The following is a 12,056-nucleotide window of genomic DNA, read 5'->3' as shown; positions in this document are numbered from 1 at the left end:
CAAAATGTTAAAAAACCTGAAGTTTCCCTGTAAGCTCACCTTTTTTTAATCTAAAGTTAAAGACCTTTAGGGTTCCAATGGATTCATAATGAATGAACTTGCAGGTGTCACACTTATTCCTGCTGCAGCTTCACAAGTGGGAAAACCAGGTTGTTTAAAATTGTCACTGAACCAAAAGTCAACATTTGTTCACTCTAACATATTGTTCCAATACGCTGCCAAACAGCTGGAAAAAGAAAAAAGAAAATCCTTTTGCAACTGTTATAAAGATCAACGTGTGCTAATGGTAATGACATAACCATATGAATCCCCAGATGGTCCATTATGAGTTTGATATTAAAGTATGAATGAACAAAGAGTGTGGGTGGCCAGTTACAGTATGTCTGTACTGAGGGAGAGGGCAGCTCAAGGCTGCAGGTGGTGGTTGATGATGACCACACATTTAGTTTTCATCTCTGAGAGAGACAAAAAAAATAGCCTTTAATGTACAGAATTGTCCATAATAAATAAAAATTATAATACATGTTATATAAAATTAAATCTGCACATCAACCCTCACCTCAAATCGTGTCTTATACTTCTTTTCTTTTAATGTAGCTTTAAGTTTGAATTTCCTTGTATTTTTCACAAACACACTGTGAGGGTTTGTACACCTTCCAGTTAGGTGTTTAAGTGTGCAGTACAAGCAAGATGATGCATTTTCATGCCTGGCACTTGGTTTATAAAATAGGACAATTTTCCTATATTCTAGGTTGTAAACTTGCCCAAAATAAAAGCCCAAACTGGTAGCTCAAACATAACAGGGTAAAAAAAAGATCTTTTTTTAAACACAGTAGATAAATTGTGAACATTAAATGTTGACAGTTGTGAAAATTATTTTCAGCTGTAAATGTTTGCCAAAGCTTGTTCAAATGGCTGCATATGTGTAGAGGAAACTGTAGAGACCTACATGTAAGCAAGCAAACGCACCACCCACCCACACACTAACCCACGCTGACAACTGCGACATGCCAGACAATTCACCTACAATGACAAGGGACTAAACTAAGACTAAAATTACAATTACAGCCACGACAAATCCACCATTGTATTCACTCTTTTTGGGGTTTTTCAAAAAGAGGAGAGTCACAAATCCAGAGAGAGATCAGAGAGCCCTCAAACTAAGCCTCCATTTACTGTGATGGCAGGCCTATTAAATGCATGCGTCTACAGTGGTCTCTTTCTAGTGGTGAGTGGGCGGCTCACAGTCCTGCAGTTGACAGTTAGCAGCCGATTCTGGGATCAGTTTTTCCGCAGCAAAGGGACTGATGTGGCTCAGAGAAGGATGTGGATTCGTATGATGGATCATTGTTTAGGTTAGGGGAGTGGGTGTGTGAGCCTGCCCCGAATGTGTGTGTATCTGTTTGTGTGTGTGTGTGTGTGTGTGTGTGTGTGTGTGTCTGTGTGTGAGTGAGTTAATGAGTGTTTCCATGCCAGCACTTGCAGTTGAACATCAATGATACAGGGTCGGCCTTTGCACATACATGTGTGCGGACAAACATCTGTATTGAAGCAAGAAACAAATGTAACACGTATGTACACACACACTTGGTTCAACATTTCAAATAAATGGATATGAAGAGGTACAAAAAAATGGAAAAAGAGTAGTTACCAGGTCCTTAATGAAAACACTTGTTGATCCTCTCACAAAAGCATTCATTGACGACACCCATGATAACAACAAAACCAAAATCGTCCATGTTTAAGTTTTCTGAATTACTTCAAATTTAAATCTGGTGCAGACAAACATGCTGACAAACTTGTTATGTGTATGAAAAAAATAAATCACAAATAAATCTGCCATAATGATCCATGGGCCTAATAGCTATATGGGCATGCCATTTGTTTAGAGAAAAAGTTCAGTTATTAAAAAAACAGGAAACATTAGTACCACAATATGAATGGAGCTGCTGTTTGTATCTACTCAAAGATACACCTTTATATATCATATGCAGCTGAATCATGCATTTATAATTATAACTGCGTCAGTTCTTAGGGTTTGACATTTCGCTCTATTTTCTACATGCAAAACTGATTGAATGAGTCTGATTGCTGATGCAACATTTCAAATGTCAAGCTCCTCAGAAGTGTGAAAATCAACCTGTGTTTTCTTCTCCCAGGAAACTGATATTTGAGGATGCAAAGTGTTCTGCATGATATGAGTAAAAGCTTTGACCAGAGAACTCTGTGAAGTACTCAAAGAGTTTTTTCCTGCTCGTCAAGATGATTTACTCCTTTAATCCATGCAACATGACGAAGCCCAAGTTTGAATAGGGAACATTTGATGCTCATGAGGGAACTCATTTCAAACGGGTCTCCTATGTTTTAAAACAGGCTTTAAAAAACTGATTCCTCTGGCAAAGGTAAGGAGGTGTGTAAAATATCTGCTCTGCATGACATATTTTCAGCTTTTGCATTTTCCTACTAATGGAAGGTAAAATATATACTGTAGACACATTTGAACTCACTGGCCTTGATGTGAACAGTTGAAAACTATTCTATTCTAAGGTACCTCAACATTGCAGCTCCATGAAGATTTTTTAAAAGAAGTTACAGCAATGAATGTCACAGGAGAAGATAATCTTGGGAAAAGAAATCAATTTATGCCCTGGCTCTGTGAAATGTTTTAAATTTCCTCAACATCACAGAGAGCCCAAACAGCCTAATCTGAAGCCAAGGTCAAACATAGGGAGCGTCGTAACGGACAAAGAAAACATCCTGGCAAATTATATTTCTGGCAGCAGCCATGGAAAAGAGACGGAAAAGAGAGGACGAGTGCAAGTTAGTTTCTCTTTAAAAAAAGCATTGAAAGCTTTGCTTGGGTCCAAGCCTACAATAATCCCATGAGCGCAGAGAGTGGACTTCATATAAAATAGGAGAAGACTGGATCCCATTGTCAAAGTTAATTGTGTAATAAACAAGCAGGAGTAATTAGAACAATAATTAAACTTATAGGAATAGATCTATATCTTTTCATTATCACCATGGAAATGTGAGTCCTCATTTTGAGTCATATTTGTGGTTATAGATTGTTTTTAGTCAAAGAAAAAAACAAAACTCTGAATTGCCTTTCCTGCATCTTGTCCAGTGGTTTAACTTATAAACAATTCTTCAAGCTAAAGAAGACAGTTATTGAACATCTCTCATCAAATATTCTGAATAATATGTAACTATTTAATTTTGTTTCAGTAAGTTAGGCAGATGGTAAAAAATGCAGAAAGACACCATGTAAAGAAAATGTCTCTCTCAGTTCAGCTTACAATTCTGCTTCGATTTCATAGAAACCCTTCTTTGAATAAAGTTCGAAAAAGCCTTATCTGTGAAAAACATTTCCACACAAAAACAAGCTTCTTTTATCCCCGACTGTGTCGTGTTTTTTGCCTGCGCTGCTTTCAAGACTTTCAAAGGGACAGTGGGTGAGATCTCTGCATCTTCTTTGATGGATTTCTCTCTGTGTTTGTGGACATCAGAAAACACTGTTTTTCATTTTACTGCCTTGATTCTAAAACATGTTTCTCCTACTGATGCTTCACACTACTACTAAAAAATGTTTTGCTCCCTCCAAATCTTAATTAACATTTCTTTTTTTTTTGCATGCCCTGACCTTAATGTTGTATTTTGGTTTCCCGAAATTTTACGTGTAAAACAATTTCACCTGTTTTCCAAAATCATTTTTTAATTTTCATCTACTTTGACCACATTGAGCAACCAATTGTTCCTCTTTTCTCTAAACAATTACAGTTGCCTTAAAAACATATAAAACAAACAAAACAATGTGACATGATTCTGAATTGGTCAGTTGTAAGGAATGCAATAACAAATAAATAATAATAAACTGCAGAAAATCCAACATATTTAGCTCAATAGCATTGTTGTGCTTTGTATTTATATCCAATATTTTTTTTAAGATAGGCGCCTTTGTAAATTCCAGCAAGTCTCAAATAGTAAAGTTGTCAAATGAGAATGTTAAAGGTTAATTTGTTTCCAGTTACTCCCACACTGAAATGACCTTAAGAAAAGACATTCCTGTGAAAGAGATTCCTATTTGTCAAAATATTGTATTGTACAGTGAGTTACAGACACATTCTGAGTGATATGTACATCTAAAGATGAAAAGTGTGTATAGATATAGATTGTTGGTCATCGGTTCAGCTGGTCAGCTGCTTCTAGCTCGGGGAGTTAGACTGACCTCTTGAGGTGAAAAATGGAAATTATGCTGAATTAATGTTCTCAATTGGTGGTATGAGCTTCAGTATATTATTACAGCAGAAAGATGAAGGCTGGTCACTGCAGTTTGTGTTTAAGAAAAAGCAGTAGTGACAGCTTTGAGTATTTAAATATACCTCAAAGAAACTAGAACATTTATGTAAGAAATTATCATATAGTTCCACGACATAATGAAGCCTGTTTTAGTTGTTTGTAGTTTTAGGCAAAGAGCATTTTTAGAAATCAAGCCTTTAACAATTTCAATGGAAACTTTGTTATATTGTTTCATAATATATATTTTAATTCTTGACCATAAAACCAAAAGAGTTCGACATCACCATTTCCATCATCACCTGAAATACATGGCTCAGAAGTTAAATGCTTAGAACATAATTCAGTAATGACACAAATGAAATTGTTTTTATGGGGGCATCATCTCTGAAATTGTTCAGGGCCTTAAACTTTATGAATGACTACTGAATGTGTCAGGTAATTGTGATTATAAGAGATATAAAGGGAAGGACTGTTTAAAAGAGGAGCTTATTTATCTCTAAATAAATAAAAACTAGCTTAGTATTACAACAGAAAAAAAGCTTTAAGCAAAACAAAATCCATACATACAAGTCTATAAAGAGATACATACAAAAACTACACAACAACAATGGTGAGACTATGAGAGTTCTATGGAACCAGCACTACGTAACTCCTGCTGGCTAGCAGCAGCCTTGAAGCAAGAAGCAAGGGTCAAGATATTTTAACCAGCGCAGGAAACTCTTTGTAAAAATAAAGTTTTTAAGTTTTATTCCATGGGGCAACAAAGGGGCCTCATCCTTGTTATGGGGTATTTAAAAACCTTCTAAATTGTAACAAAAAAATCAAAAATCGAAAGTAACCTTTTAGATGTGCTTATCTTTCTACATCCATTGCATGCAAATAAAAATGCTGAAACCACAACTTCTCCTTCTAAGTCTGAAGAAAAACAACATTCATCATTGTAACAGACTGATATTTGGTCCCATCTGGGTTTGATTGACAAATCTAAACAGTACTTCTCAGATTTTTTTCTTCTCTTCTTCTTTTTCTTAAGTGTAGCGTTTGAAGCAACATCAACAAACCTGTGGATTTATGGGACATTGTACTATGGCTGGAACACTAATGTATTACATACTTACACATCGTTTTGACTATGACTTCTGTCACATGAAAATATATAGTCGCCACAAGAGTTATGGCTCTGGGCTGTGTGGAGAGGTCTGTGAGTTGCTTTGTGAAAACCTAGTTTATACTTTAAATGAAGTTTAAGGCTGGCCATTACTGAATCTGTAAGTTTTATGATCCAAGTTTAGGACCTAAAACCCACTTTAAACACACCGCATCATTTCAGAGTTTACATTTTATGGCCAATGCCAGAAGTAGGCAGGGGTCTCTCTTATTCCTATATGGAATATTTTTAGATGTAAGACATTGAAATGAATCAACACAGTGTGATGAACTGAATTATTGCATAAATATGTTATTATATTAATATAAGTTACTGCTGAGGTCTTTGAATGAATCTGACCAATACAGATTAGCATTGTTGTATTTAAGATGGGGTTGTAAATAACAACGATTTTATTCCATCAAATATCTCCATTTGGTTTATAAGAAGGATCATTACATGTTTGTTTGTTTGTTTTTTTCACAAATGGTTTGAAGCATCTATTGTTGTTGAAAGTATATCTAAACATGGGTCAAAATATGTTTTTGTTTTTACAATTTTATCACTGAAAGTTAATTTCTATTTAAAGTAAAAAAGAAAAGAAAAGTAAAACAGGACAAAAATGCTCCTAACAATATTAACTATTAACATACTGAGTGACAGTGTGAATATGTATACTTTCAGATAAGCTAAAAAGCTTTTCATTGCAATGCTAAAATGTGTTCTTTTGGAGTGTCAAGTAATTTCTGATTTGCTTTGAAAACTGCCAGAGGCAATTTACATGTCAAGCTAAAGCAACATATATTCCAGTTTTGTGTAATCTTTGAGCCACTGTGCTGGTTCGGTCGTGCTAGATGTACAAAAAGCTGAAGTCTTGCAATAGTTTTACTGTGACTACAACGGGAAGGAGGGAGTTAATTATATTAATCCAAAACAAATAAACGTCTGGCAGACCTTGAAAGGCTGTGGAAAATGGTTGGAGATTGAAGTAACTTTTGAGTCCCCAAACCTCAAGCTTTGATGGTTTTTTCTCGAGTCAGAGACTAGGAACACAGATTGGATATCTAACTGTAGCTGAACTGCTCCACTCTGGCTCTCTGTCCTTCTCTGAGCCTGTCTTCATCTTTATTTTTCTGTCCTCCTCTTTCTCACAACCCCGCTTTCTTGGGGTTTAATTTACTTTACTTCTTTTTGTGTCTTTCTCTTCTACTTTTTTCTTCTTTCTTTCTCTATAAAACCTAGAACAGGTTGATTCACCAAAGGACTAATAGGTGTATCTGCTTAACAATATTAAAGTGTCTTTTCAGCTCCTTAATAAAACATATGAACTTTGGGTTATTGTTAAAACAAGCAAACAGATTTGTAAATCATCATAATTTGTATTTGTACTGTATCATGTGTCTGCTTGTGTCATGAGGCGGCCCTGGCCATTTGTATTTTACTTGGTACTGATGTTTTGTTTAGAGCTTTGGCCTCCTTTGGTGGTCGGTTATGGTTAGCTTGCTGGTTACTTGGAGAACTCTGGCTTCACCTGAGTAGAATGACATAAATAAGTCAGGCTTTCTCAGCTTTCCTTCCCTCTTCCACAAGGACAGCCAACGTGCACAACCCTCTGCCATGGTTGTGGTTTGTTTGTGAATAACAGTTTTACTTAAAAGCTGTGTTTACTGTGTGGACCTCCCTAAACCGTTACAGCCTATATAAGCTGGTCATAACAGGCAACTTTAGTATCACTATTTATGATTGATACATGTTGTTGATCGAAGACTTTGGTTCAACTTAATATATTTACCATATTGGACATTTTGCCGTACACATACATACACCTTTATTTGGGTTTATTTATTTGATCCCTAGAGGGTGAATTGTTTTTTCTTTCGTGACTTTCGTGGAGAGTCATAATGTTTTGCAACAATATTGATGGTCCTCAGATAATCCAGTGTAGCCATTTAGCAACTGTCCATATGTCATGGCAACATTGAATACACATACACATGCACATTCTCCACATGTGGACCGTTTGCAAACAACTGGCTGTCGGCGCTAGCAGAGTCTTATTTGCGCAAAATACAGAAATATGGTTTTTGGTTTGTTACATCGTCTTTGCCAGCTTCCCTGCCTCTTCTTGTCAACTGATGCACATTTTGTTAGTTAGCAGTTGCATGCTGAGACCTTTGGTGGGTGGCAAAACAAATTCCTCAGGGCTCAAGAAAAACAAGGAAAAAGGACAAACTTGTAGCCCAGACTCAGGTCTTGACATAATGGTGCTCCTAAATTTGTATTTATTTTATCTCAAGGTTGGACAACTATTAAATGACACTTGTGCATTTTGATCTGACATTCATGGTGTCCAGAGGATGAATACTGATATTTTTTAGCAGCATTTCCGGCAGTAGGGAGAAATATTACTTTTAGTCAGATAGATTGATTAGTACAAACTTTGGTACACCTATTCATGATCTCCAGTGGATGAGTAAATTATTTCAACAACTTTATGGATAAACTGTGTTTGGTACAGGCATTCATGTCCCTCTCTGATTCTTGAGCCCTGTCATTACTTCAAAGATTACATTTGTATAAAAAAGCATTATGAGCAAACAGATATCCACTGTTGTGAGATCTAGTTTTTACCAGCTTTGTTTCTTTATGACGTTTGGATGTAATTAATTTTGCTAAACTTACTGTACAACACTTTGGTCTGCCTTGGCTGTTATAAATGTGCTAAATAAAGAAAATTGACTTGACTTGACAATGTTTACAGAGTTTAAGAGCACATGTCAGCATGTTGTGAAGGCTGAAGTAGTGAGCATGAATATTACTAATGTTATTTGTATTACCTATATGTTCATAATAACACTACCTAAAACACAGTGGTGCAGTTAGTCTGGCTACAGACTCAAAGTTTCACTAAGCCAGTTGAAAAGTTGAAAACATAACGCTTATTGGATTTATTTGATTTGAGATGTATCATCTTGTTTTCAAGAAAGGAGGAATATACATATTCACAGCATTGAATGCCAGTAAATCATAAATACCCTTTTTAATACACAGACAGACAAAAACACACATTAAAGCCAAAACATAATAGTAGGAGAAAACATCACATTGACCACTTAGCCAATTTGGCCTGTAGTACCAACATCAATATGAACAGATCCAAATACAATCACAAGGAATCTATTTTGACGACATTTTAGAAAGTAAGAACGTTCCAGCTCACACTAGATATGAAAATAGATGAACAGGCAACAACATAAAAAGCGTAATACCATTTGTTGTTTATGAGACATTTATTGTTGGGCTTTTGTTTTATGGCTTTTTTTTGTCACTCCAGGATTTCTCATAGTGACAGTAAACAATCACACAATCCCTGATGCTTGTTCACAGCCAACAAACCCTGTAATGATAAGGGACCAAACCCAAACTCTGCAGATCCTGCGAGCTGTGGTTGGGAAATATTTTCACTCCACCATACAATGAGTGTGTGAGAAATAGACATGAGGGGGACTCTTCTCACAGTATATCATCTAATCATTATGGAGCAGTCTTGGGAACAAACATTATTCTCACAGGCCTTGTTGTCATCAAGCGTACTTGTACATGTTCAGGGTCATGATGGTGATTTATAGTGATGGCACACTGGAAGTGCTGTACTAACCAATCTGTTCTGGTTTTCCTGACTGAAGGAAGATTATAGGGCCCCTGTTGTGATGGCGACAAAAGTGTCACTACACATACAGTATCTCCTCATCGGCTCTGTCTCCTGGTTGTTATAAACACACACAGGAAACAATCGGAAGCATTACTTGATGTAGCTTCTGGTGAGATCCATCTCTCTGATATGGCACTAATTAGAAAGTGACGTATAGCTGTCGAAGGTTTTCACATTTTTGTGTCAAACCTTTATTGGGCGTTTGTTGTGAGGCTTGTTTTAAGATTGAAATGTATTTGTCTGAACAGAGAAGCTGAGGTAATATCATCCAAAATACACTCAGTGGGAGCTGGTACTTCCTCAATGAATGTCTCGTCAGATTAAAATGCACTATATCACAGCTTACAAAGCCTGACTGAATGGAGATGTGACTGGATGAATTATCTTGTCACAACATACAAAGTACCATTCTACAGTAATACATGAAAACAAATGTATTAAAAAAGAAGATTGGTATGTTTCTGCCATGGGAAAACATCTGAATGACTTATATATATATATCCAATATAACTGTTAAACTTTTTTATCATACTTTTTTTGTTGTTGCTGTTTTGAAGCATTTAGAAAGTTTTTATAGGCAAGTTTTGAAGAGCCCATAACCCCAGATCTATTAAATGAATGAACAAGAACTAGTCAAAAACAAATTACTCAAAAACAAACTGCGAAAAAGGCCAAATAATATCCTTGATGGTTTGTTGGCTTCCACACGTCACTCAGTTTGCTTTAACTGTTTTGAATACTGTAAACAATGCAATAAGAAAAACAAATCATCAAAATGAATATTTCCCAGACATTTATTAAGATAGGTGCTCCGTCAAACATCTTTGGAGCTTTTAAAGGTTTGAGATTGGGAATCTTTTAAAACAGAAACAGTGTAACAAAAAAAACACAGCAATGGATACTAACCTATAGAGATACAGAAATGGAAGCTTGTCTTATTTCTCTGAAGGAAAGCTATTTAAATTCCTTAATACTGTAGTCTTGTGTGATACTGTTCTGACACACTTATAGAAACAAAAATGATCTCTTAGGCCCCTTTGTCAGGAGAAAAAGGCAAGTCAGTTTTCATCCTCTGACATGTTTTTGGAACAATCTTCCTCAAGAATCTGACGATGGATTGAAAGTTTCAATATCTTTAAACCTTAACTTAAAATCTCTTTTACTGGGAGTGCTGATAGCCTAGAGTGGTTATGTTGCACACCCTATGTACAGAGGCCATAGTCCTTGTGGCAGCGGCTATGTGTTCAAAACTAACTTTGGCCCTTTGCTGCATGTCTTCCCTTACTCTCTCCTCCGAATATTTTCCATCTCTAAAGCTGTCCAAAAAAGGTAAAAAGGCACAAAAAAAAAAGTTAACTTATTTCATTCCCATTGTATATTTAAGTGACCTTTAGTTTCCAGTGTTTTTTGCTCTTGACACTGTTTGTATTTCCTGTTCACTGTTTATGAGCTGCCGTAACTCCCAAATTTCCCCCATTGTGGGATCAATAAAGTTTATCCTTATCCTTTTATCTAAAGCACTTTGAGCTGAACTTAACTGTAAAAAGATGTAAACCAGTTTTGATTGTTTTCTTTTTCTCTGCATTGACATCAAGCTGACGACATCTAACAATGTTTCTTTTCACCTTGTGTTGGCTGTTGTCTACAGTGAGTGACAGCGTTTTTTACAACACAAAACCCCCATCAAAGATTGTTAAAATCAACCTTATGTTCTTAATGACAGCAAAGCTTTTACAAACAATGATGTGTGTCTGCTCAGTTCTTAGTCACTGTCTGTTTTGTCCTCAGTCTCACAGAAATGTTTAGTGTCTGACAGATCACACAGAAAGATCAGACCGGGCAGTTTTCAGGTCAGAATGTGTATCACTGTGTGATTGAGAACAGTGTGTTTCTGTTGAGAGTATTTGTTGTTAGTGCACCGTCCGTGGTGAATAAAAGTTAAAAAGAAGAAAGCCTCTTTAGTTTTACTGTTTCTGTTGTCTTACAGATTCAATTCACAAAATTCATTAGGAATGTTTGATTTACATATATATATACACATACATACATACATACATATATATACATATATATACATATATATACATATATATATATATATATATATATATATATATATATATATATACACAAGATTATATATAAAGATTATATATATTATATTATATAAAGATTTTGTATATTGCTATATGGAAGATTTTCTGTGGTTAAAGGGTTCATACATTGCTCAGAGAATTGTTGTCTGCCTTTGGTACTCTCTGTGGGTGTGTGAGGGGCTTGTTCCCATCTGTGTGTTAGATGTATGTGTGTATGTGTGTGTTACTGTCTGATCGTTAACTTGAGGTGGGCCTGGCATTTAGATTTAACTGTCACCGTCTTAACAAAACAAGGCCAGACAACATGCATCTGATTTCTTCACATCTCTCAGTGACTTCTTGGTCGTCTGTTGTAGATTGCTTCATGAAGACGCCAAGGGGTGTTGCTCAAAGACAAACAGCATTACACAACCACTGAAAGGTCTCAGTCTCATCAAACACGTCGATGGAAAAAGCCTTTTTACCATATAAACATAAAAAGTGATTGACATCCTCTCAGTTAGCTGTGGTCTGTGAATGGAACTGATAAAGAGATTGACATTTTACAGATTGCATTTGTCAGTGTAAAACTTCACACATGAAGTTGTTGAGGTCAACCAATCTCATCCCATTATGTAAATATCATTTACATCATTTTGTTTATACCGTTTTCCGTTATGTTTCCACTAGTTGCTCTTAAAGTTTCCAATGTGATTTCAGATAGTCATCTAAAGATTAAAACCTATGGTCTATCATGGTCTATAATGGCACGAGTGTGGCTAATAGGGATGGTAATCACAGGCATGCTCTCGATATCATACTG

This window comes from Symphodus melops (assembly GCF_947650265.1).
Source record: "Symphodus melops genome assembly, chromosome: 11".
Classification (NCBI taxonomy): Eukaryota; Metazoa; Chordata; class Actinopteri; order Labriformes; family Labridae; genus Symphodus; species Symphodus melops.
This window is presented reverse-complemented; position numbering follows the sequence as displayed.